Genomic DNA, 22,726 nt, shown 5'->3' with positions numbered 1-22,726 from the left:
GCCGAGAAACAATTACAAATGAGAACCAATGCACAGAAAACTACAAAACAGATCCGGATGCGAAGGACCAAACAATGATCCCCAACCGATGAGACGAATGAGTAGTGGACTGTAGAGTTATATGTTCTTGTCAGTTTCGCTGTCTAATTGGTACTAAGAAAATTTACATTTGTGGAACTTAACGATAGGTGTGTGTGTGCATACATATTGTGGATTCTAAAGCTAGTAGGTATAGAAAATATAAAGATGACAATATAGGATAACTTATAAACTATGTATCGATAGTTCCTAAACAAATATTTTCCTCTTCGTTAATTATTTCGTTTGAATATTAACCTATTTTTAGACGTTATTATAAGTTATTTATATTTTTACGTTATTTATTTGGATAATTTTCTCGCTTAAAAGTTTGTTTATAATATTATAAGTTTGATTATTATTTTCTAATTTACCGTTTATTTTACTTTTTAATATTTCATGATCATGGTGGTCTGGTATTCCTGCCAACCATTTCCATGCCGTTTGTATGAATATACATAATTGGTTTGTATGAATTTTGTGGGGTGGTTCGGGTTAATGGTGTTTCAGTTCTTGGTGGGATTGTGGGTTTCTGTACTTGGCTTGGATAGTAGTACAGATTTGTCAAAACTGGTAATTTATCTAACGCGCCGATGTTGCGAGCTTATTCCCTTTGAATTATTTGATCTGAAAAGTTTGAAAATTCTTTTTTATACCCTTGCAGAGGGTATTTTAATGTTGGTCAAAAGTATGCAAATTAGTGAAGGAGACATCTCCGACCCTATAAAGTATATATCGGCGCACACTACGAGTGTGTAGAAGTTGGTATGAGCGTATGGTTATGCTGTCGTGGGAAATTCTTAATTTCTCGCTTAAAAGTTTGTTTATAATATTATAAGTTTGATTATTATTTTCTAATTTACCGTTTATTTTACTTATTAATATTTCATGATCATGGTGGTCTGGTATTCCTGCCAACCATTTCCATGCCGTTCCTAAGATTTCTACTGCTCTTTTTGGTCTATTGTTTGTTCTTCATTTGAGAAGATTTATTTTTATGTGGTTTAATTTGTAAGACAGATAGAGGTACAAATGATTTGATGGGGTGAGGTTGTTTAGTAATTTTTTTATTGAACGCATTGAAGGAGACATCTCCGACCCAATAAAGTATATATATTTTTGATCAGGACCACCTCCTGAGTCGATATGAGCATGTCCGTCTGTTTGTCTGTTTCTGCGCAAACAAGTCTCTCAGTTTTATAGCTATCGAGTTGAAACTTCGCAAACATCCTTATTTTGCTTGCAGGCATTACATAAGTCGGAACGACCGGGATCGTCGACTATATCCTATAGCTGCCATATAACTGATTGATCGGAAATTTAAGTTAGACTTTCCTCACATGTTATATTTGGCCAAAATATTTTATTTACAAGATTTCATAAGGATCGGCCGACTATATCGTACTATGCACTCATATCGAAATACAAAAAACGGCCCTTTTTTGGGCATTTCGCAACATTTCGGGCGTAGTTGCAGCAATTTCCGCTTTGATATTAGCTTTTAGTTGTTCAATAGTCTGCGGGTTGCTGACATACACCTTACTCTTCAAGTAGCCCCCACAGAAAAAAGTCCGGTGGCGTCAAATCCGGCGAACGAGGAGGCCATTCCCATATTTCTTACAATAGGCACGCACAGTTTTCACAATTGAACGATTGCTTTCGATGTACAGCGCTACAATTTCAGCCCGATTTTTTGCTGTGAGTCGATCCATGTCTAAAATGGCATAGGCTGACGTTTCAGAATCTGGCTGGCTCGTCAAAATGGCGAAGTTATGAAACATTTCAATAGGTCCTGTCTAGTTGGCGCACCCTGTATAATAATATAAGCTGCTACCTAACTGCAAGTGTATATCAACTTCGGCTCCGCCTGTAGTTAGCTTTCTATTCGTGTTTTTTCTTTAATTTCTTTCCACTGTTTTTCTATATCTTCCGTAGTGTTTGGATTGGATCTTCTGAAAAATAGCTCAACTGGTTTTTTCTTTATTACTGCGTGGATGGATTGTATTCTTCAATTGATTTAAAAATGAGGTCGTCGAACGTGAGGCTGCCGTTATTTTTTTTATGCATCCTATGATTTCAGTGGGTGCAGAATAAAATCTTTCTACTTGACCACTGATCTTCTAAAAGGAATCGGATTGCGGCCGAGTTTAAGTAGCGTTCGTTATCCATTACTACTACTACTGCCCACTTGGGCATGCCGAAAGCTATCAGCATATCTCTCTTAGGAGTTTTAATGTCCTCAGAGGGCCTTGAATTTAAAGTCTTTATTTAAGCATATTTAAAGAATTATAGAATTTGTTGAGACCAGTTAAAATATAATTCCTTTCCGTTATATAAAAGTCTATGTGGATGATTTCTTCTGGGTACTAAAGGATAGGAGTTGGTTGGATTGCTTCTTTTTGTGGGTGTCTATCGTATTTGCATTCACTACAGGTTTGGACTATTGCTTGGATGTTTTTTCTTTTGAGCTTGTGGGAAGAAATATTTCATATTAAATTTAATGCCATTTTGTAGCATTTCTTGAATTTGCTTGAATATTTCTTGAATTTTCTCTACTTCTTGTCTAATACATGCCGGATATGGGTAGTGTTTTCCGTAAACTGAGGTATCGGAGGAAGTTCTAAATTCTCCTACAACTCTGGTTATGTAAGTTAGTGTAGTTTCGGGGTCTGCGAATAGGTATTTATGGATATTAGTGAAAATTTTTATTTCTTTTTGAGTTTCTGTCTGCTGGGACGATTTTGTTTACGGCTTGTGCCGCTAGATAGTTCAAATAATTTTACTACTTTTTCGAATATCAATTTATCGAATATATTATCCTACTGAGCTTACTGTAAAATTGCTAATATTGGGTTTTGGATTTGCCACAAGTTGCGCTTGAATGTAATTTTAGTTTGAGCTCGTGTCGATTAAAAATTTCAAACATTTTCCGTTTATTAGGAGGAGGAACTCCGTTAGGAGGAACCGTTTATTCTAAAAAATATAATTATGAAATACAATGGATTTTTGTTGATCAGATTTTGCTTTCCATGAAGCATCTTCCTCCAGCTCATTTATTCCATTCTCTTTTGAAAATATTCTTGTTCTTCATCTACCTCTGGTTGTATAAAGAATTGGCGTTGTATTTTATTCGTGTTTTGAATGTTTACGTGCTTAGGGGTCGTCTCATATATTCATATACTAAACGTGTCGTGAACGAATGGGCTGATCTACGTCCATGGCTTTGGCTGTGTTCTGAGAGGTGGGTTGGGTCTGAAGGGAGGTTGCGCTCCTAATTGGTTTGTATGAATTTTGTGGGGTGGTTCGGGTTAATGATGTTTCAACGTTCTTGGTGGGATTGTGGGTTTCTGTACTTGGCTTGGATAGAAGTACAGATTTGTCAAAACTGGTAATTTATCTAACGCGCCAATGTTGCGAGCTTATTCCCTTTGAATTATTTGATCTGAAAAGTTTGAAAATTCTTTTTTATACCCTTGCAGAGGGTATTTTAATGTTGGTCAAAAGTATGCACATTAGTGAAGGAGACATCTCCGACCCTATAAAGTATATATCGGCGCACACTACGAGTGTGTAGAAGTTGGTATGAGTGTATGGTTATGCTGTCGTGGGAAATTCTTAATTTCATCATTATAGGAATATAGCACCAGTCACTAAATGCGCTGTGATTGGTTGTGTGTGTGTATGTGTGTTGTTGCTATGAGAAGCATCGTTTTAGCAGGGCGACAGCGTCACTACGCTTCGAGTGTGGTTCGGTGGTAAGCATAGAAAGAAGAAGGGACGACCCAGAGAGTTGCCATTAGGTCGTCGTGTGCGGAAAACGAAACTCGCTGAGTAATAATGTACAAAATTTTATAAGAATCGGCCTTCTATATCCTTTAGCTGTCATAGAACGAATGGAATTGGAGTAACTTTGGTGTTTTTTAAGTTAAGATGGGAGTTGGTACAGAATCTATTTTAGGCATAGTAATCCGTTTTGCTAAATTTCATAAGGATCTTCAGACTATATCTGAGATAATACTATATCATTGAAATCTTCATAAGAATCGGCCAACTATATACGTTCCGAAATATATATATAAACATAAGCTGCTACTTAATTGCAAGGGTGTATCAACTTCGGCTCCGCCCGAAGTTAGCTTTCCTTTCTTGTTTGGAATAAGGATTACCTTAACCAACCCAGCTAAGATCTCTTGAAGTATGTGCCTTAGTCTTGTTCTGTCATTTTACTGTTACTGTTTACTGTCTGTCATATTTAGGTTAGGCTGATTCTTTTTGTCCCACTCTGCAGCGATTCCTCTTGCATGTAGGGCTACTGCGGAGCCTCCTCTATTCCTTCGATCACGTTCCCAGGTTCCTGCTCGGGAGCCAGTTGAAAAATTAAGGTAAAATTTTTAGAAAAAAAATAAATATTTTTGCGTTTTATTTATTTGAATTTACATTTTGAATTGAAAATTATGATTCTTATCATTAAGATCTAAACCTTTGCGTTGCTTCATCGCTTCCACGATCGCTGTCTGTGTTGCTGCTGCTGGCGTCCCTGGATGTCATTGGTAGCTGATTTTGTTCCTGTAACTAAAGTTCATGTCTTTGCTCCTAATTGGTCAATGTAACTGCACTGTGTTGTTGGAGGATGCACTTGCCATTGGGTTCACTGAGCTTGCCAATTAATTTGGTGTTTTCTTTCTTTTGGCCATTCTACGATCGCAAGCTTAATCAATGCTTACTCAGCGCACGTGTCTTTCGATTCGTGTGACCCTTATTGGTGCAACGGCATCATATAACGTTTGGTGCACAGTGTGGTTGCGTAAACTGTATTGTTCTTGTTGTTAAGAATTTATCAAGAACTTATATTAACTTCGGCTCCGCCCGAAGTTAGCTTTCCTTTCTTGTTTTATTATATCCTTGCAAAGAGTATTATAATTTTTGCTTAAAAGTGTGCATCGTAGTAAAGGAGACATCTCCGACCCTATAAAGTATATATATACATGATAAGTATCACCTCCTGAGTCGATATCAGCATGTCCGTCTGTCTGTCTCTTTCTACGCAAACTAGTCTCTCAATTTTAGAGCTAACGACTTGCAACTTTTCACACATCTTTCTTTTTCTTGCTATATAAGTCGGAACGGCCGGGATCGGTCGACTATATCCAATAGCTGATCGGTCGCAAACTAGTCTCTCAGTTTTAGAGCTAACGACTTGCAACTTTTCACACATCTTTCTTTTCCTTGCTATATAAGTCGGAACGGCCGGGATCGGTCGACTCTATCCAATATAACTGATTGATCGGAAATGCCATAACTTTGATGTTTTTAATTTAGAGAGTTGGAACTTTCCACAGACTAGTTTGAGAGAAACAGACAAACAGACGAACAGACTAATTATTGCGACCCAGAATTTTTGGGACATCCTATTCTAAAATGCTTCCCATCAATTAATCCAATAAATTTTGAAAACTTACTTTTTTTAAAAACATCTTTTGAGACCTCAAGGAAGGTGATCGGTGGTGCCAAATGCTTGTCGCGGAATATAGTCCAATCGTTTTTGACACTTCTGGCACGATCTGCCTTATAGTACTCATTGCAATTCTAAAGCCAAAGGAAAGAGCTCTGATAGACATTCCAGTTGAAAGATACTTGTTGCAGGTAACAATGCAGAAAAGACAATTCTGCATTGACAGGGGACCGCAAAATTGAATATATGTTTGAGAGCCTTGGACTACAGGATGACTTGACTATATCAACCATATTTAAAGGCGATAATGACAGTAATAAACCACAGATAAGCAAAAAACAAATCAAAGAACCAGCTAAAAACGTAAGACAGACTTGGACGACGCATACTTAGACATAGGAAAGATAAATCTAAAACTTTTGTAGAAATATCGAAGACTCTGACGACATACACTTTTTTGAAAGTCTAATACCATACTTACCAGTACCAGTACCATACTTAGATTAGAAAACAAGAAGAGTTCTTTCAAATAGGAGTGGGCGTAAGGCCGTTCGGTGCTCATCGATTTGCTGCCGTGCCTACCATACCGCCTGTGGTGATTTGCCCTCTGAGGCTATAAAACTTCTATTAAATATTCCAAACTTACTTTGGCAATGTGATAGTTGCGTTATAGGAAACGACTCACACTCAAAAATTGATGAGCTTAATCATAAGGTTCTGGATCAGGACTTACGCCATGAGGCGAAATCGGATCACGCTCTTCAAATTTCGTCTGGACTCATGGCTACTTCAGAGGGGTTGCGGCACCCCCCTCTTATTCTACTAATGCTGGAAATAAAAAGACCCCCCAGGCCCCTAAGTTGCACCTGGTCTCCAGTGATCTGCTAGTCTGGTTAAAAAAGAAGCTGATATCAACGCTCTTAAATTCGTCAATTTTAAATTGGGAGTTCCCGAGCAACATTTCCCCGCTATCTTCAATGATGATTTTTGGCCCATGTCGGTAAAAGTCCCTCGTTTTCTTCATAGAGATCCTGCTAAGGTTCTTGGCCTCCCTGCGAGACTCCCTCCATCAAACCATGGAACGTCAAAAAACCACCAGTAAGCGACGCCGCTGAAGCCGTTCCTCTTCACAATCTTCGACTAGACATCATATTCTCTCTTTGCGGTGCCACCAACAAAAATTGGCGCTGCCATTTATGGCACCTGGTGACGCTTATCTCACTTCCTCTGATATTCTGCTGCCATCATTATTAATGGATCAAAAACAGCTGATTCCAAGATGGGCTGTTTACATCTTATATTTGCTTCTGGATCGCCAGCAACCACAAGTGGTTCGAAATCGCAATGTTAGGAGCCCATTTCTGTTCATCTTCTCATCTTTTTTCAACGGGCTGTCCACCGCTTGTGCTTAATATTTGGCGGAGTCTTTCGGCAGGTTACCCAGCAATGTTCACCAATTCCATGAAATCGTGGTATTGGATTAAATTTTTGGTTTGGGCCTATTGAAAATTCTGGATCTTACATTTTTAAACAATGTCGTAAATAGTAAAGTAGAAACTTGCAATATACCACTAAGTCCGTGTGATATGCACCATAAGCCACTGTTGATACATATTGAATTTTATAGTTTTTTGCCTTCCCCTTCACCTATTTCTTATTATCACTAGTCTAACCTTTCACTTTGTTGGCCCCTAGTACCAAGGCCTACTAACCTATATTCACATTAAGTGGGGTTTGGGTGCGAAGACAGTTTTTCTCTGTGGGACTCTTTTTGCTTCTGAATTTCGTCTTTCACTGCGAGGATGCTCAGATGCCGGTGGATGTTTTCGTTGCGAACATACTAAGGTGCCCCAGTGATAGTTCTCAAGATTTTTGATTGTGCGCGCTGTATGTTGCTGCTGCTCGCGTTCCCCCACAGCTGGAAGCCATACGTCCAGATTGGCTTTAGGACTGAATTGTAGAGTAGTAGCTTGTAGTCCAAGCACAATGGTGATCGTGAGTTTTAGGTGCACCTTCTTGCATTCGATTTGCTTACCCTATGTTAGTCGTCTATCAAGGTGGACGCCAAGGTACGTTACTTCGTTAGCTTAAGGGATCTGCATACCGTTTACTGAAAGTGAAGGGCATGTTTGTCTATTAAGAGTAAACGTTACATGTTTACACTTTTGTTCGTTTATTTTAATGCGCCAGTCGGACAGCCACCTTTCCACTACTATTAGATGATTAACCAGTTGGTTTGTTGCTTGCGTTGGGTATCTGGAGCGACTAAGGATAGCAGTATCGTCGGCGAATGTTGGCGTTGTTAGTTGTGCGTTCGTAGGAATATCCGCAGTATACAAAACATATAGACACGGGCCGAGTGCGCTTCCTTGTGGAACTCCAGCTTCGATGATGTAGTTGCCCGAAGTAGCTGCGTTGCATCTCATTGAGAATACCCTATTGTAGAGGTATGATTCCAATAGTATGTGGGTGTATGTTGGCAAAAACGTTTTAATTTTCTGCATGAGTCCATTAAGCCAAACTCGGTCGAAAGCTTGAGATACGTCGAGAAAAATAGCGCTACAGTATTCTCGCTGTTCGAAGGCTGAGCCTATTTCGGATGTTAATCTGTTCACTTGCTCGATGATTCCGTGGTTTCATCGGAAGCCAAATTGGTGTGCCGGGATAATTTTGCAAGCTTCCAGATGTGGTGTTATTTGAGTTAGCAAGCAGTTTTGAAACAATTTAGACAAACAAGATAGAAGGCTTATTGGTCTGTATGATGACGGTGTTGTGTGGTCTTTTCCAGGCTTCGGTATCATTATAATAATGGATTTCTTCCACTTTTTTGGTAAATAGCCAAGATTAATGATACCATTAAATAGTTTGCAGACGACCTCTATAGTGCATTTTGAAAGTTCGATCAGCATCTTTGGCATCAGTAAATCACCACCGGGAGCCTTCTTTGAGACCTCTTATGACTTTTTCGATTTCGTTCGGCCGAAATGAGGGTGCAGTTGACTGAGGGGTAGCCTCTGGCTGAATGACTGGCAGAAGGAATGAATTTAAGGCAGGGTTTGGCTGAAAGACACTTTCGAGATGTGTAGTGAGATTTGGGTGGGCCCTCCACAGAGGATACTATGTGCTTGTTGGTGAAAGATTCTGGATGTACCTCAGCTGTGCGTTTTCTTCCTGTTGGTGAAGAGCCTGGTCGAGTGATCGTGTTGCTTCCTTAAGGCGTTGCTTTAAAGCTGGTGATCTGCTGTTTTGCCAAATACGACGCGTGCGCCTCTTTTCTCGCACGAACTGTTCAATTTGCTGATTGATTTGTGGTTTTTGTTTAGGTCTACTTCCTTCCCATAAGGAGTAGAGATTTTGGCTGCCGCGCGAATACTTCTTCCAGGGCGCTCGTAGTATAATCGATGTCCGATTCCATGTTAAACTCCGGAGCGAGATTTATGTGGGCACTCATGTACTTTTTGTATTTAAGCCAGTTCGTTTTTGGCGATGTCAGGCTGTAAGGGTGTTCAGTTATTTCTGGGCTTTGACGAAGCGTTAACAGCACAGGCGAGTGGTCTGATGATAAGTCCGAGACTGCTTTGGCACTTATTAGATTGCAAGGTATGTTTTTTGTCACCGCAAAATCAATAAGGTCTGGGAGCTTGCGTGGGTCGGTTGGCTAGTATGTGGGACTTCCAGGGGAAACATAGTCAAGTTTATTGCTCACATTTATAATTGAATTATACAATTGCCTTCCTCTGGAAGCCACTAGACGTGATCCCCAGTGCGTGTGTTTAGCGTTGTAGTCTGCTGTAGTATGCATGGGTCATTATAGGAAGCATCCACTGTAGCAATACAATATTGTGCTACAGTGTTGTTATATAAACATAATGCCCCGGCCAAATAGCCAGTTATATACATATGCCTTAAAGCCTCACTCCTGGGAGATGCATTGGTCAGCAAATTCCCATGAGTTGACAACGCATACAAGTGAGCCATGCATACTTACACCCTTACGCTCGGGCCGCTACCAGCCTTATATACGAGCATAGAAATATATATGTATATGAATATAACTGCGACTGATCGCTGCCGAGCTTTTGTAGGCAGCGCAGCCGCGAGCAAGAGAATATTAATCACTCTGGATTTGACGTTTAAAGAATAAAGAACACCATGATGTAGCGGCGACTGAAGAGTCATTTTCAAAAAAAATAATAATAAATAAAAAAACTAAAATTGTAAACAAATACAATCGATATACATATCGGCTTTGTAAATTGGGTTTTTTTTTCCGATAGTTAAAGCGAAGCTTTTACTTCGGGAGTTGCCAAATTGTTAAGGCGCGGGATCAGCTGCAGCAGGGAGGCTTAGGAAAGCTGCAATATCAGCTGTTCTGCATTTCCGGTAACCTAAATGGAATGTAGGTTGTTCCATGCTCGGTCTTTTCTATCGAAACCCCCCAGAAGTGCAGACGCCCAAATAATATCTCTCTGCAAGTATAAATTTTATCAGCGCAAGATCAGCGCAAGTGCAAAGTGTTTATTTTTTTTTTTTATCAAATACCGAGTAAGTTGCAGATCATGCGTATGTTTTTTTTTTATTTACATGCATACGCTTATCTAGATTTGCAACGGTGATAAGGGCAGCCTAAGCCTGTGTTTGTGGGTTTTTTTTTTCTTTTGTGTGTCGCGGCTTTATGAAAGCGCGACCTCGTTGCTGTCTTATCAAAATTTATCAGGTGAATATAAAATTTATATTTGTAATAACTCCAGGGTACTTATTGTGGCCGTTTTAAAGTTTCGTTGCGGTCCACACCAAAACACCCCGGGAGCGCTCCTGGTGGAGGCTCCCAGTTCAGGAGCGGCTTAACCTCGATCGGGTAATCCGTCTCTCCCCCATCATCACCATCTTCATCATCATCTTCATCTCCTGCCGGAAAATTAGCACACAGTAGCCGAAAACTGACTACAAGGATGGAATAAGGGAATTTGCAACCCACGAAATCAAGACCCGTTAAACGAAAGGCCGTTGACCCCACCAGCCATGGAATAAGGAGCAAAAGAGAAATTATTAAAACCGCTAGCCCAGCCGCCTAGCTCCAAACTCGTGGCGATCATTTTCTTTTCTTTTCTCATCTACATTTCATTCCCCAAATCCCGAGGGTATAAAACTGTTTTAAATTTTATTTTCTTTGTTCAATAGTTTTAATTTTAAGTTTAAATTTAAATTAATTTACAGGCTTTTAGTGAAGTGAAGAAAACGGAATTGGAAAATATGAAGATAATATTTATTTTTTAAACTTTCGCGAACAAAAATGGTTGTCAGTTTATTTTTAAATCGTTTAATTTTAATCCTCGTGCGGAAACAAGTTTGTTTTAAAATTCTACGGTGTACAAAGCCCTCATTACACTCATTTACAGCAACCCAAAGCAGAGATCGATCTTTCGCCGATGGATTTACAGTGAGTGGTGTATTTACTTTTTTACATATACACTGGGAAAAATTTTTCGAGTCCCACCGAATTTTAATTCTATAATTTAATGCATTCATCCTTCATCTTAACCCAAACAAAAATAACAAGAGCACGAATTTCATTTAAATGATTTAATTGATGACTAACGAATACTCTATCCGAATGAATTTTAAATATTATCATTTTTCTAATACCTTTATTTGAAGTTTATTTTATTACTTTCAAAAAAATGATATTTACTCATACCAACTTTTATTATATTACATATATACCCCTATTTCTTTAAACATTTACATATTAATTTACATTTTCTTTATAAATCTTACATATAAGGTTCCCTCCCGTATAATTAGGATTTGTTTTATGCAAGCAACCATTTATAAATAATGTCAATCACCTCTTTAGCCTTAGCCAAATTTTTATTAGTTTTATTTTTGAATTAAATCTGTTTTATAATGAATTGAATATCTCCTGTTTGAACTGAGCTGATGACTCCACGGTTGTAGGGTGTTCAAAGGGGTCACTAAAGCAATGCTTTACCGGACCGTGACCAAAGGTAGGGTGGGCAGTACGCGAGCCTAACTTTCTACTTCTCTACTCTCTCTCTCTTTCTAACTCTATCTCTTCCGCGTCGAATTAATTCTTCCGTTCTTCCGGTTTAGTATCTAGCTATCTATCTTGTCGCCAGCACGCTCAATTCTGGACTTTATTTAATATTAAATGTGGCAGTGTTGGGATTTGTACGAAGCAAGATCTCCATCCCCAAAGCCGACGAGCTAGAGCCGGACTCTATAGCGTGCCCTCGCAAGTACGAATCCTTCCTAAACAGCTCAGAATACCGTTACACGCTACAGTTATAATTAATTAATTATTAAATAAAGAAAGGTGGCGCCCAACTTGTGTGGCCTTAGTGGAACTGTTCTTTCATTAAGACTCCAGGATAAATTAATTCGATTTTTCAACCTTCTTGGTTTTTTTTTCTTTCTCAAAATTTCTCTTTGTGTATTAAATCTTTTATGGAAAAGCAGTTGAATGATTATTAGTGTTCGTCACTGACCAGGATTTAAGAAACAAACGAAAAATTTTCCTAAATTTGTCAGAAAGGTCCACAATGTGTTGGAACCTGTGGAAAACAGATATCGCGAGCTTAGGGTCGAGTTCTGGCCCGGGCTAAGACACAATGTCATCAATCTATCAATCTCTATCATTCTGAAAGCGAAATGAATTTCACCGTACGGAACATGGTGGTACTACTCCAGAGTGATGCCCCATCCAGAAGTTCATAAGCGTAGAATCCTTTTGGGATTACTTGAGGCTTCCGTTATGGTCTTTTGGAATACATATGAATCTGTCGGAAACAGGTCGATGGCCAAGACCAAACTAGAAGCTGAGAGAAGTAATCTCTCTAGTCCTTGAAAGAAACGGAGCAATGACTTTACTATTTCTAACTAACTATCTACTTTTATTTTCCGGAGAAGTCGAAGAAAACAAATACCTTACAACACGTGTGACATCTAGCATCAGTTCAAACACTCTTTTGATTAGATTTTTTTTTCTCTTTTGTTGGTTTAGTTGCTGAAGGCAACGTATCCTTAAGTAAAATATTTGGTTTGCTAGCAACAAGCTGAGCAGCGAGATTTTGATAATTCTTTTTTATTCCTTTTGTTGATACTTTCGTTGTGGAAAAGTTAAGATTTTTGGGAAGATGGGGATAGACCGGTCTCCAGATAAAGGAGCTGCAAACAGTTCCAATTCCTGTTGTCCGATTTGTAACGCCGAGGTAAACGCTGCCGAGGTCTACGTAACGCCATGCCAGCATGAGTTTCATAGGAAGTGCATAGAAGCTCACTGGAAGAAGAGTTTACAATGTCCAGTTTGCAAGGCGGTATGCAGACCCAAAGGAGTTAAAGTAACGGAGGATCCGGAAAGAAGAAACTCGAAGTCAATCCAGGAATCAGCCCATCCCCGATAACGTCGGGAGACTAACGACAGACGACAACTACTTCAGGGTCCAATCCCATTAGCTGCAATGAAAGCAGCATTTCGGCGAACGCCACAACGCTACTAGCTATGGAGCGGAGATTGCTGGAGTCACTTTCAGGAAAGATGGCCGAGTTAATCCAAAACTCAGTAGCTGACGTTTTGACTAGGACATTAGCAACTCAGAATCACAGTTCGGAAATGAGTCACCCGTGTTTACCTCCATCGGAGGAAAGTCTGCAAAACAGGATAGACCTAGAAAATAGCAGAATACCTGTGAGAGATCAAACATTAAGTCCGCGTTCCAAAGATTCTCAGGGAAGCAATACGTCAGATTTGTTAAACCGCCCAGATAAGGTAGTGCATATCCTCAACGGATGGAAAATTAAATATTCCGGAAAAGGAGTGTCTGTGGACAACTTCATATATAGGTTGGAAGCACTGACTAGGGAGACTTTAGGAAATAACTACACGGTACTCTGCAGAAATGCAAGTGTTCTTTTTGAGGGCAAGGCTAATGAATTTTATTGGCGATATCATAAAGCCCATGGCGAAGTCCAATGGGACAGTTTCTGTTCAGCTTTGCGGCTTTAGTTTCGTCAGGTTAGGGATGACGGCGACACTGAAGAGATTATAAGAAATACCAAACAAAAACCCAACGAATCGTTTGATTCATTTTACGACACCGTGTCAGGTCTGGTCGATCAGTTGGATCACCCGTGGACACAGCAGAAGCTAGTGAGAGTTATCAAAAATAACCTTCGTCCCGAGATAAGGCATGAGATTTTAAATCTCGATATCCAAACAGTCAGCGAGTTAAGGGGAATTTGTCGCAGACGCGAAGCTTTTATGGATGAGGTAAAGAGATCTCAAGGATACTCTCGAAGCACGCCTTTCAAACGCGATATCTCTGAGTTTAGTGAAGGTTACGATGTTCCGGAAACGGAGCAATCCGATGATGAAGCAGGCATAGAAGCTTTCTCCCTTTTGTGTTGGAATTGCCGCAAGGAAGGTCATAGATATCAGGATTGTATATCGGATAGGAGAGTTTTTTGTTACGGTTGTGGAGCACCGAATACTTACAAACCAAACTGTAATAAGTGTTCAAAAAACTTCCAAGCCGGCACGTCGAAGTCGCAGTTCAGACCGAAAGCTCCGAGTGCCGTAAGAAGTCAGGCCACAATGACCGAGAAATAGAAGAGGTAGTATTGGCAACCTCACCCCCTTCCATCTACAAACAGTGCATTGATTCAGGTCCTTTGCTTCACAGCAAATTACCGAGGTTACAGGAGGAGACTATTTCAGGATTTTATTACAACCCAAACTTTAAAATACGGCGATCCCGAAGTTCAAGGCGGGTAAGTCAGTTTTGGGGGCGGGTAAAGGAGGTTAAGCAGGGCCTTCAGTACATTAATTCCTTGCCAGCCGGGTAAAGCGATCCGCGACCTTTTGTACCAGTCAAGTTTCTGAATCGTACTGTCTATGGATTATTAGATTCAGGAGCATCAATTAGTTGTGTTGGTGGTAATTTAGCTGAGGAATTAAAAACTAGTATTAAATATAAAGTATTAGCATGTAGTGCCTCAACAGCTGATGGAAGAGCGCAGCAGATAATAGGATATTGTAAAGTGGAAGTAGAATACGGGGAAGTTAAAAAGGTAATGAAAATTTATATAGTACCCTCTTTAAAACAAGACTTATATTTAGGGATTGATTTTTGGAAACTCTACGATTTATTACCCCGGAAGTTAATGATATCTGAACTAGGGTCAACAGAAGTAAACCCAAAACTTAACGTTGATCAGCATATTTTGTCTGAGGTGGATAAGGCCAAGTTGATGAACGTCATCAATTGTTTTCCGTCGTTTGTGCAAGAAGGACTGGGTAGGACGAATTTAATAACTCATACCATCGAGGTGGGTAAGGCTAAACCCATCAAGCAAAGACATTTTCCAGTATCGCCCGCGGTGGAAAAGGCCATGTACTCTGAAATTGATAGGATGTTAGAGTTAGGCGTTATAGAAGAGTCGGAAAGCTCTTGGTCATCCCCTATCGTTATGGTTACAAAACCAGGAAAAGTTCGAATTTGTCTTGACTGTAGAAAAGTCAACAGTTTTACAGAAAAAGATGCATATCCTCTACCTCAGATTAGCGGTATTTTAAGTCGATTGCCGAACGCGGAATATATATCGAGCCTCGATTTAAAGGACGCGTATTGGCAGGTGCCTTTAGATGTCGCTTCTCGGGACAAAACAGCGTTTACGGTACCGGGAAGACCTCTCTATCAATTTAAAGTAATGCCATTCGGGCTTTGTAATGCTACAAGTACCATGTCTCGACTCATGGATAAAGTGGTACCAAAACACCTCAGGAACGAAGTTTTCGTCTATCTCGACGATTTGTTGATAGTTTCTTCAAGCTTTGACAGGCATCTTGAAGTCCTGAGGGAAATAGCTTTGCAAATTAGACGAGCCGGGTTAACTATTAACATTGGGAAAAGTCATTTTTGCATGCACCGGGTACGATATTTGGGGCATATCATTGGAGACGGTGGTATACGTACAGACCCCGAAAAGGTGGCAGCAATCACCAATTTTCCTGTTCCGAAAAGTTTGCGAAATTTAAGGAGCTTTATGGGACTATGTGGGTGGTATCGCAAATTTGTGCCAAATTTTGCGACTCTTGCTGCTCCGTTAACTGACTTAATGACAACCAAACGTAAGTTCAGTTTGACCGACGAAGCGCTGAAAGCCTTCGAGGATCTAAAACGATCATTATCCGAAGCGCCCGTTTTGTGTAGTCCCGATTTCGGAAAACCTTTCGAGATACACTGTGACGCCAGTAAGACAGGGGTAGGAGCTGTCTTAGTACAAGTATCTGAAGAAGGAGACGAGCGACCTATTTGCTTTATTTCAAAGAAGTTGAATAAGGCGCAACGGAACTATACAGTAACGGAACAAGAATGTTTGGCTGCAATAGTGGCACTAAAGAATTTTAGGGCTTATGTCGAAGGTCAGATCTTTAAAATTATCACAGATCATGCCCCATTAAAATGGCTGATGTCCAATCAGGGTTTGAGTACACGCTTGGCTCGATGGGCGTTATCATTGCAAAGGTACAAGTTCAAGATTGAACATCGGAAGGGTGCCCTCAATCTGGTTCCCGACGTGTTGTCTCGGGTTAATGAAGAAGTGATAGCCGCGTTGGACTTGCGAGACGGACTACTTTTGGATTTGAGCTCGGAGCATTTTAGATCGGGGGAAAACACAGATTTAGTGAATAAAGTGAAGGCGAACGAAACTAATTTTCCTGACCTTAAGACTGAGGAAGGTTTCGTTTATCGTAAGGCCGAACACCTAACAGGAGATCGCATGCACGACGAATTCGCATGGAAACTTTGGGTTCCAAAGGAGTTAGTTCCCGAAATACTAGCGAAAGCACACGACAGTCCTTTGTCGTCTCATGGGGGCATCCATAAGACCATCGAAAGAGTTAGGCGTTACTATTTTTGGCCTGGGCTAGTGCCTGATGTAAAGGCTTATGTGAATGCTTGCGAGGTATGCAGGACCACGAAGCCATCAAATTGCGTTTTTCGACCGCCCTTAGGGAAAGCTCCAGAAAGCCATCGATTTTTCCAACGGTTATTTATGGATTTTCTCGGGCCTTATCCTAGATCAAGAAGCGGCCATGTGGGTATTTTCATTGTCTTGGACCATTTTTCGAAATACGTTTTCCTGAAACCTGTTAGGAAAATTGACACAAGTACTGTGGTTAAATATTTGGAAGAAGAATTGTTCTTAACGTATGGAGTGCCAGAAACCGTAGTTTCCGACAATGGCTCTCAGTTCCGTTCCCATGCGTTTGGCAAATTATTGGAACAGTATCGCGTAACTCACACCTTTACCGCGGTACATTCTCCCCAAGCCAACGCTTCCGAACGCGTAAATCGATCGGTGATATAGGCGATAAGAGCATACATACGGCCTGATCAGAGGGATGGGGACGAAAATTTAAGTAAAATATGCTGCTCGTTGAGATCAGCAATGCATTCAAGTTTAGGGACCTCGCCTTACTATATGGTGTTCGGGCAACACATGATCACTTCCGGGACCACGTATTCGTTGTTAAGAAAGTTAAATTTATTAGACGATCGAGCGCTGAAGTTAGACCGTCAGGATTCTTTGGAAGTTGCACGAGAAAATGCGAGTCGGCTAATGCAGAGAAAGCACGACGAAAACGAGAAGAGTTACAATTTGCGGTCTCGAAACGTGACTTTTAAGGAAGGACAAGAAGTGTATCGGAGAAATTTTAGGCAGAGCTATTTCCAGTCTGGCTACAACGCTAAATTTGGACCGTCCTTTGTTAAGTGTAGGGTTCGAAAGAAACTGGGAAGCGCGTATTACGAACTAGAGGATTTGCAAGGAAAATTGATAGGCACTTATCACGCGAAGGACATAAAACAATAGCGCCTCTTCAGTCGGTATCAGTCTAGGGTACCAGGAATAGAATACCCTAGCCTGAATGTTTCGGGGGGGCTTTGTAGCGGCGACTGAAGAGTCATTTTCAAAAAAAATAATAATAAATAAAAAAACTAAAATTGTAAACAAATACAATCGATATACATATCGGCTTTGTAAATTGGGTTTTTTTTTACGATAGTTAAAGCGAAGCTTTTACTTCGGGAGTTGCCAAATTGTTAAGGCGCGGGATCAGCTGCAGCAGGGAGGCTTAGGAAAGCTGCAATATCAGCTGTTCTGCATTTCCGGTAACCTAAATGGAATGTAGGTTGTTCCATGCTCGGTCTTTTCTATCGAAACCCCCCAGAAGTGCAGACGCCCAAATAATATCTCTCTGCAAGTGTAAATTTTATCAGCGCAAGATCAGCGCAAGTGCAAAGTGTTTATTTTTTTTTTTATCAAATACCGAGTAAGTTGCAGATCATGCGTATGTTTTTTTTTATTTACATGCATACGCTTATCTAGATTTGCAACGGTGATAAGGGCAGCCTAAGCCTGTGTTTGTGGGTTTTTTTTTTCTTTTGTGTGTCGCGGCTTTATGAAAGCGCGACCTCGTTGCTGTCTTATCAAAATTTATCAGGTGAATATAAAATTTATATTTGTAATAACTCCAGGGTACTTATTGTGGCCGTTTTAAAGTTTCGTTGCGGTCCACACCAAAACACCCCGGGAGCGCTCCTGGTGGAGGCTCCCAGTTCAGGAGCGGCTTAACCTCGATCGGGTAATCCGTCTCTCCCCCATCATCACCATCTTCATCATCATCTTCATCTCCTGCCGGAAAATTAGCACACAGTAGCCGAAAACTGACTACAAGGATGGAATAAGGGAATTTGCAACCCACGAAATCAAGACCCGTTAAACGAAAGGCCGTTGACCCCACCAGCCATGGAATAAGGAGCAAAAGAGAAATTATTAAAACCGCTAGCCCAGCCGCCTAGCTCCAAACTCGTGGCGATCATTTTCTTTTCTTTTCTCATCTACATTTCATTCCCCAAATCCCGAGGGTATAAAACTGTTTTAAATTTTATTTTCTTTGTTCAATAGTTTTAATTTTAAGTTTAAATTTAAATTAATTTACAGGCTTTTAGTGAAGTGAAGAAAACGGAATTGGAAAATATGAAGATAATATTTATTTTTTAAACTTTCGCGAACAAAAATGGTTGTCAGTTTATTTTTAAATCGTTTAATTTTAATCCTCGTGCGGAAACAAGTTTGTTTTAAAATTCTACGGTGTACAAAGCCCTCATTACACTCATTTACAGCAACCCAAAGCAGAGATCGATCTTTCGCCGATGGATTTACAGTGAGTGGTGTATTTACTTTTTTACATATACACTGGGAAAAATTTTTCGAGTCCCACCGAATTTTAATTCTATAATTTAATGCATTCATCCTTCATCTTAACCCAAACAAAAATAACAAGAGCACGAATTTCATTTAAATGATTTAATTGATGACTAACGAATACTCTATCCGAATGAATTTTAAATATTATCATTTTTCTAATACCTTTATTTGAAGTTTATTTTATTACTTTCAAAAAAATGATATTTACTCATACCAACTTTTATTATATTACATAAGTTAACACCCAAAATGTCAAACACTAGATAATATTAATGAAACGCTAAGTCTCAATAACAACTGCAAAAGAGCTTACATAAACGCATTGAGTGCACCGTGCACCGGATGCAATATGATGCCGTGGCACCAATAAGGGTCACACGGATCGAAAGACACGTGCGCTGAGTAAGCATTGATTATGCTTGCGATCGTGGGAAAGCCAAAAGAAAGAAAACACCCAAATATTTGGCAAAGCTCACTGAACTTAATGGCAAGTGCATCCACCAACAACACAATGCACTTGCATTGACCAATCAGCAATGAAGATATGGACTTAAGCTACAGCAACAACATCAGCTACCAATGACATCGAGGGACGCCAGCAGCAGCAGCAACCGCGACCGAGATCGCGGCAGCGATGGAGCAACGCATAGGTGTAATTATTAATTATAAGAATCACAATTGTCAGTTCTAATCGGATACTCAAATAAACAAAATGTGAAAAAGATTAATTTCTTTTTTTTCCTTTTCTTTTTTTACAACTAACCCTCATAAGACTACTAACGATCATCCAGCAAAAACCTCATTAAAATGACTGAACAGGACTTAGTAGATAGGATGGGAAATCTTGCAGGACCTTCGTCCTCTGTAAGGACGAGTTCGAAACTACTGACGGAAAAAGACATTGAAGAGAAAATTAGGGACATACTTCAAGAGAACCTAGCTGGGTTAGTAAAGGAAATCATTAACCCAAACAAGGACTTTTCAAACTTTTCAGACCAAATAATTAAAAGGGAACTAGCCGACAATATTGGTGAGTTAGATAAATTACCAGCATAGTGCGGACACTTAGAGAGTTTTCCGGAAACAAGATCGAATATTCGTCTTGGAAGAAAAGCGTAGAAAGGGTTTTAAAAATTTATGACAGTAAAAAGGGGTCCCCAAAATATTATGGCATAATATTAGCGATTAGGAACAAAATCGTCGGTCAAGCAGATGCTGCCCTCGAGTCCTATAACACACCTTTAGACTGGGAGGCAATATCAAAGTGTCTGACTGCACACTTTGCTGATAGGAGAGACTTAAAGACACTAGAATATCAGTTGTATGCACTTAACCAAGGCAGCAACTCGATAGTCGAATTCTATCAAGCCGTATACCAACAACTTTCTTTGATTTTGAACCAAATTGGGAATCTTGAAGCATCTCAGGAAACTATACAGGCACTAACAGCACTGTATAGAGAGAAAGCACTGGATACATTTGTAAGAGGCCTGAACGGCAAACTTTCCCAACTTCTGGCTATTAAAGAACCCCACGACTTAGGACATGCATTACATCTTTGCAATCTAATAGAGAATCAGAACACTAGGAATGGCCAAACACCAAAAAACATTTACCCCAGAAGAGATAACTTAGTACCCACTAGAGGGTATCCGCCACAAGCCCTACCCCGAATGACCAAACCAAATTTTCAACCAAATCTGTACTATTACCCAAGCCAAGTAAAAAAACCCGCAATCCCACCAAGGATATTTGAAACAACACCAAACCGACCTAACCCACTCAACCAAACTCAGACAAATCAACCAGGAGCGCAAGCTTTCTTTAACCCCAACCCACCTCCCAGACCCCAACCAAAGCCAACACCCATGGACGTAGACCAGTCTATTCGTTCACGCCACGTTAACTATATGAATAGACCTCAGGACAACAATTTTGTAGGGAAACGACCCCTGAGCAGCACAAATGTTCAAAATACTAATAAAATGCAACGCCAGTTCAATATACAACCAGAAGTAGATGAGGAACAAGAGTATTTTCAGTCATCGGAAGAGAATGGAATAAACGAGCTGGATGAAGAAGCTTCATGGCAAGCGGAATCCGAACAACAGGAATCCATTGATATGTCAGAATTATATTTTTTAGAATAAACCGTTCCTCCTTACCCTATTTTAAGGTAACTATCGGGAACGGCAAAACTCTGAAATTCTTAATTGACACCGGCTCAAATCAAAATTACATTCAAGCGAAACTAGTACCAAGCCCTAAACCCAATAGTAACAACTTTACAGTAAATTCAGTAGGAGGGAATAACGAAATAAAACAACATACAATAGTTAAACTTCCCAACATATCAGATACCCCACTAAAATTCTTTCTATTAGATACACTGAAAACCTTCCATGGAATTCTAGGTAACGACACTATGAAAAAACTAGGAGCAATAATAGATGTAAAAAATGATATTCTGCTGTTAGAAAATAATAGGAAAATTAAAATCCACCAATTAGAGGCAGAAGCCGTAAACAAGATCGGACCAAGAGACGAACATATGACAGAAACTCAAAGAGAAATAATCAAAAAATTTATCGACACCCATAAAAACCTTTTCGCCGATCCTGAAACGAAACTAACTTACACTACCAGAGTTGTAGGAGAAATTAGGACTTCCTCCGATACCCCTGTCTACGGAAAGCACTACCCATATCCGGCATCGCTTAGGCAAGAAGTAGAACAACAAATTCAAGAAATGCTGCAGGATGGCATTATTAGACCCTCACCGTCACCCTATAATGCACCAGTTTGGGAAGTCCCGAAAAAACCCGACTCTAATAAAAAACAAAAATACAGGCTAGTTATTGATTATAGGAAGCTCAATGAGGTAACAATATCCGATCGGTACCCCATTCCTGAAATAGGCGAAATAATCGCACAATTAGGAAACAACAGATTCTTCTCAGTACTAGACTTAAAAAGTGGATTTCATCAAATACCACTTAAAGAGTCAGGCATGGAAAAAACTGCATTCGCAGTTAATGGAGGAAAAAACGAATTTATCAGATTACCATTTGACTTTCCCCAGCAGGTCGTGTGGTCTTAGTGCCTTGCGCCGAAACGGCTCACGGTTCCCTTCGTTTGGACTCAAGGACTCTGGTTGCGGGGCCTATGTTGTTGCTGTTGTCTTCTTCGCTGCTCTTCTGACGTCGCTGCTCCCTCGTAGTCGCTGCTCTTCTGACGTCGCTGCTCCCTCGTCGTCGCTGTTCCCTCGTCGATGCAGCTGATTCCTCGTCGTCGCCGCTCCTGATGCTGCATCCTCCGCTGATCTTGTCGCTGCTTCTTCTTTGCGGGTGCCGTGGACCTTCGGTATCCTTGGCTCACTGGGAATGCCCTTTCGCCGTGGCCGGCACCTAATCCGTGTTAGCAGACCGATAGGCTCACCTTCCAGGCATACGCCGGGCAGGATGCGCTTCTCGATGCCTGGCGGTCGGATCAGGGCACCAAGGGGCTACCTACCCCGCAGGGCACACCCCCGGTCGCGTTCGTCACTCGCCTCCAAACGCCTGCGTGTATACGCTCCGCAGGATTTATGGTAGGCCAGAGGTTTTGGCGTCGCATCTCCTTTAACTCCAGGTGGTACGCTGTTCATACGCCCCAGCGCCTGGATCAGGATTCTAATGACTTTCCCGGGGTGTCCCTGCTTGGTTTCACTGTTGGGCTTGAGTTCCCGAACTGGCTATCCCTTGCTTTACAGGATAATACAAGACCAGGTATTCTCAGGATAATACAAGACCAGGTTATGGTCAGGAACCGACAAGGCGTACGCCAGGCCGATCCGTCGCTATCGCCAGGATACCCGTCGTGTCTGGGAATAACCTAGCCCGACTCGCTTTACCCTTGGGC

General features: G+C 40.6%; 1 long non-coding RNA gene across 2 annotated transcripts; it reads left to right on the top strand.

Moving 5' to 3' along the window:
* The first annotated feature begins 9,709 nt into the window (after positions 1 to 9,709).
* LOC123257609 lies at positions 9,710 to 18,983 on the top strand. Of its 2 annotated transcripts, none has more exons than XR_006507735.1 (3): positions 9,710 to 10,388; positions 10,748 to 10,970; positions 18,560 to 18,983. It is a non-coding gene; the product is annotated as an uncharacterized LOC123257609 (long non-coding RNA). The 2 variants fall into 2 exon arrangements; XR_006507736.1 differs by lacking the exon at positions 18,560 to 18,983 and having other exon boundaries at positions 10,228 to 10,247; positions 10,307 to 10,388; positions 10,748 to 11,176.
* The last annotated feature ends 3,743 nt before the right edge of the window (positions 18,984 to 22,726 follow it).

The sequence above is a fragment of the Drosophila ananassae genome, chromosome XR, assembly GCF_017639315.1.
Source record: "Drosophila ananassae strain 14024-0371.13 chromosome XR, ASM1763931v2, whole genome shotgun sequence".
In the NCBI taxonomy this organism is placed as follows: Eukaryota; Metazoa; Arthropoda; class Insecta; order Diptera; family Drosophilidae; genus Drosophila; species Drosophila ananassae.
The sequence above is the reverse complement of the archived record's forward strand: the minus strand, read 5'-3'. Positions and strand labels throughout refer to the sequence as shown.